Source organism: Pinus tabuliformis, chromosome X (assembly GCF_031772625.1).
Source record: "Pinus tabuliformis cultivar Carrire ecotype Pingquan chromosome X, CPIR1, whole genome shotgun sequence".
In the NCBI taxonomy this organism is placed as follows: domain Eukaryota; kingdom Viridiplantae; phylum Streptophyta; class Pinopsida; order Pinales; family Pinaceae; genus Pinus; species Pinus tabuliformis.
This window is the reverse complement of record NC_142308.1, coordinates 453,665,444-453,670,503: the sequence shown is the minus strand read 5'-3', so window position 1 is coordinate 453,670,503 and position 5,060 is coordinate 453,665,444. Positions and strand designations below refer to the sequence as shown.

The 5,060-nt window shown below is 40.9% G+C and overlaps 1 pseudogene; it reads left to right on the top strand.

The window, feature by feature from the left end:
- The first annotated feature begins 227 nt into the window (after positions 1-227).
- LOC149140554 (developmentally-regulated G protein 1 pseudogene) lies at positions 228-1,108 on the top strand (annotated as a pseudogene).
- The last annotated feature ends 3,952 nt before the right edge of the window (positions 1,109-5,060 follow it).

Here is a 5,060-nt window from a genome sequence, read left to right as displayed (position 1 = left end):
GCAATGGCTGGAGCAAGCGTTCCTGCTATTGCATCTGATCCGGAGAAAGGGATTCTTAAGCTTCAAGAAAAGTTCCGTTTGGATTTGGATGATGAGGATGCAATACAGTTCTTCCAGACCCTTATCAATGAGAGTGTCAGCGCCTTATTCCCCCAAATGGTGGAGACAATTCATAGATGGTCTCAATATTGGCGTTAGAGACAGAGGATATACGTATTGTACAGATGTGTCACTGGGATCTCTGAATTTTCAGCTTCTTAGTCTGAACAGGAAAGATCAGGCACAATGGGTATCATAGAGAAGATAAAGGAAATAGAATTCGAGATGGCACGGACACAAAAGAACAAAGCTACAGAATACCATCTCGGGCAGCTTAAAGCTAAGATAGCGAAGCTGAGGACACAGCTATTGGAGCCACCGAAGGGTTCTAGTGGTGCTGGTGATGGTTTTGAAGTCACAAAATATGGTCATGGTCGTGTTGCTCTGATAGGATTACCGAGTGTGGGGAAATCAACACTTCTTACTTTACTCACTGGAACTCTCTCAGAAGCAGCATCATATGAGTTCACAACACTTACTTGTATTCCTGGTGTCATACACTACAATGATGCTAAGATACAACTTCTTGATCTTCCTGAAATCATTGAAGGTGCTTCTGAAGGCAAGGGTCATGGTCGACAGGTGATTGAGGTTGCAAAGTCTTCAGATCTAGTGTTAATGGTTCTTGATGCATCTAAAAGTGAGGGTCATCGACAAATTTTAACAAGGGAATTGGAAGCAGTGGGCTTGCGCTTAAACAAGAGGCCTCCTCAGATATATTTCAAAGAGGAAAAAGACTGGTGGCATTTCCTTCAACAGCACAATGGCATTAACACATGTTGACGAAAAACTTTGTTATCAAATATTACATGAGTACAAGATCCACAATGCTGAGGTATTGTTCAATGCCACTGTTGATGATCTCATCGATGTCATTGAAGGGAACCAGAAATATATCAAATGTGTTTATGTTTATAATAAAATTGATGTTGTCGGTATTGATGATGTTGACCGGCTATCCCGGCAGCCAAATTCTATTGCCATTAGATGGTATGCCTGCTATAGATGAAGTAGCGCCCCTCCTCTGCACAGAAAGTCACTTTCAAATGTAAACAGATGATGAGTTCCAGATCATGGGGAACCTGCGGCAGACAGGAGTTTGTTCTGTGATTTTCGCCTAAGATTGTTGGGATTCTTTGGAGATTTTTGTGGGATCGAGGGCGATGTGGCGCTTGGAAGGTAGAGCTATTGAATGCAGCCATGTAAACTGCTCTCGGTTTAGTTGTTACTATAAGCCGAATCGGTGGAATATTAGTTTGAAATACGTTGTATTGGCAAATGTGACTTGGCAAACCGAACTTAAATCGGGGCTATCTATCACATCCAAAAATTGCGATTTGGTTTAAGATTTCTAATCCTGGTTCTATGGAGATCTGCGCTCCAGATGTATCGCTTAAATGGCCAATTATCAAAAGATGTAGAGGAATGCTGTTCCATGTTTAGAATAGATGAACGCCCCTTTCCTACTTTTTGTAATGACAGTTAAAATAGCGCCACTGTTTTTGGGCAGCAGTTTGATTTTATTATTTTATTCATTTTGAGTTAGATGGAGAGGAGAGAGGGGAGTTTTTCTGAGCGCTGGGAGCTGCTGGAGAAGCAGAGAGGTTTTTTTTTTGTACAGTTTTATGACAGAGAATTGAATGGAATTTCACAGCTCTGTTTGCTGAGATTCATGTGGTATGTTGATTTAGCATAAGTTTTTCCCTTTGTCTCATATGTAAACTGTTTTGTTTCATTCACCTCATGATCATATCTATTTGAGCAAATGAAGTGATTAGGTAGGAATTCATAGTATTATATGCTCCTCCTATAAGTTTGTTCAATTCAATGTTTTCTTCTGTTTAAGGAGGATTCGAAGTATTATTTGCCCTCCTTAGCTCCTCACCAGTCTTGCCATCCCATTTGAAACCAGATTTGGTGTTAAATTGCATGCCTACCTTGCCTCAGTTGATAACCTGTGTAGTCATTATATTTCTCTGTTTCAAGCTGTGATTTTGCCCATGCAGCCCAGAAAAGCCCCGTCATTCCATTAAAAAACCCCAAAAATCATTAAATCCAACCCCCTATCAATTTACTAGCCTAAAATCTTTATTCTTAATTGGTCAGCCTAATCATATTGAAAGATCTACCGAATCTGACCCGAGAGAGCCTTCTCATACCTCGTAGGGCTAGCTACGAGGTGAAATGGTTTGATGTAGCCTTGAGAGTTTGTCTATCTCAGCCTAGGTGAATTCCAAGCGCTAACATAGTGGCGACCATACTGGGGAGAACAAACTTGTCTGTTGATTGACGTGTTTGTTTCATAGGTCTTAGACGGAGCCTGAAGTTACGCCAGAAGCCTTCGAAAACGCTTTTGTTTTACATCAGCGTTAGTAGATAAACGCTGCTTCAGTCAATCTCCGTGAGCTTGTGAATACGACCACTTCGATTGCATTTTACCCCAGTACATGTATCAATTTCAGATCTGATGCTGAGGGTGGACAGCAGTCAGACACTTATGCAGGCTGAACCATTCACCTGGCGACTCCAACTCGATCCAAACATTCCAGTGCCTGTTGATATGTTCATGCAATGGTAGGGTATGTGGCAGACCCTGCACTTTGTGAAGCTCTAGATGGCGTTAGAGAGTTGTTAGCGGATATTGAAATTAATGAAGAATTTTTCAGTATTTTCTTTCAATGTTTGAAATCTCCGAAGCTTCATCTTGAAGGCAAAACTAGATTTTATGAGTTAGTTGTTGAAAGAGTTGAAAATGAGATTCAGTATCTCGATGAGCAAATTCAGTCTTATGATTTCCAAGACCCTAAAAAGTTCTTGGAAATCCTTCTTCCTTCACAACAAGCAATAACAGACTTGCCTATAGAGGTATACATTGACAATGTGCAGCTGGAAGTATGCATTGCAGAGTTGGGGCAGCCAACAGAGTCCGGCGTCCGTGATCCTATTGCGGCATACATGGATACATTTTTCAGTTTGATTGACAGATCAGGCTGTCTTTTCCATGACCAGGCTCAGTACGTGCATGAAGGGCTGCCAACAACTGCATCTGTGACTTCGTGGCAGCATTCTCAGGCGGCTTCATTGTCAGGTTTAATTGAATGGTTAATATGGCATTTTAGCATTACCTGATCTATTATTTGTGCAGCAGATTAGAGTAGGTATTGTAAATAAATAAGCAGCCACAAGGGCAGCATCTTGTTTTAGTTTGCTTAAAGATTGTTTGAGTTCAGTTTCAGTTTGAAAATAAGTCAAGAGTTGTGTTGATGATGACTCCATTGCCCAATGGGTGGAGGCACTGTCTGCTCTCCCAAAGTTCTGCGGTTCTTGGCACCTCCACGGAGCTGCAGCTGCCATCCCAAATGGAGCCGATGTTAGACTCTGTCTTATACCAGAGATTGATTCTTCTTCAAAACAGGGTTTTGAAGAAGAAATCATTAATGTTGCTTTTCAGATTATGTAATTTATCTTCAGCTCTTCTTAAGACAGCAGCAAACTTCAAAGCTCCTAGCCCTGCACAAGCACAATTTGAAACATTATCAGCAACCAAAGTCTGGCAATTTATTTCTGTATATTATGCTGCCTTTCTTGTTGTTATCCTCTCTTGGAGGCCTCCATTAAATCCAGTTCAACTTCTCACAGTGCTGCAAAGGCCTTTGTTTTGAAGCGCCTTGCTTACACTTTGCTCTGAGAAATAACGAAAGTATTGTTTCTGGTGGTTCTTCATCCTATCAAGATGAGATCTTAGATACCATGGTCAACATAATATATCCAAGTTTGTTGGAAACCACAGCAAAGGTGATGACCGAATTGAAACTGTAAACATTTCATGTAATGTTGTTGGGTCGGCTTCTTGGGTTCCAAATCTGACATGCAGCAAAAGGGATAACGGGTGAAATTATGACCACAGTTACAACCACAATTCAAGATATTCAGGAAGAATTTCTGAACCTGGTTTCCAGAGAAACTGTTCTTGTTGGGCATTCATTAGAGAACGACCTTTTAGCATTGAAGGTTATTCACAATCTTGTAATAGATACAACCCTCTTGTACAAACATCCCCGTGGCACACATTTTAAGCCGGCTTTACGAATCATTGCAAAAAAGTTTTTGAACAGAGAGATTCAACAATCTGAAAATGGTCACAACAGTATTGAAGATGCAAGAGCTGCAATGGATCTAGCACTACTGAAGATTCAGAATGGGCCAGCACATGTGGTTCTCATCAAAAATTAGTTTCATTGTTGAGCGATCATGGCAAGAGATGTTCACTTATTGATCAGAAGGAAGTTTTACAACGCTATGCCCTTGGCTCATGTAATGCCATCTTGTCTCTGCCAGATGATGATGCACCTTCCAAGGCCATAAAAGAGGTGAAAAATGAACATGTGGATTTTGTTTGGACTCAGTTTTCAGAAATTAATTCATATTATGAAAACCAAATAAGAAATGCTCAAACTTTGAATGCACAAGCTGCAGAAATGATAGCATTGACAACCTGTAGTGACAAACTTGCCAAAAGCACAAAAAAGACCTTTGGCCATGAAGTTTCATCAGAATTGCAGGCAATCTTGCAGCACATGGACAAGAGGTTTAGAAACCTTTTCACTGCACTGCCAACAAATGGGTTGCTCATTATTTCAACTGGCCATGGAGATACTTGCCTTGCCTTCTCTAAAAGACTAAGCGGTTGAAGGCATCTTGATAATCTTCTTTTGAGGGATAATGGAAGACTCTTTCATGTTGACTTTGGCTACATTCTGGGTAAAGATCCTAAACCGTTTCCACCACCAATGAAACTGGGCAAGGAAATGGTAGAAGCAATGGCTGGAGCAAGCGTTCCTGCTATTGCATCTGATCCGGAGAAAGGGATTCTTAAGCTTCAAGAAAAGTTCCGTTTGGATTTGGATGATGAGGATGCAATACAGTTCTTCCAGACCCTTATCAATGAGAGTGTCAGCGCC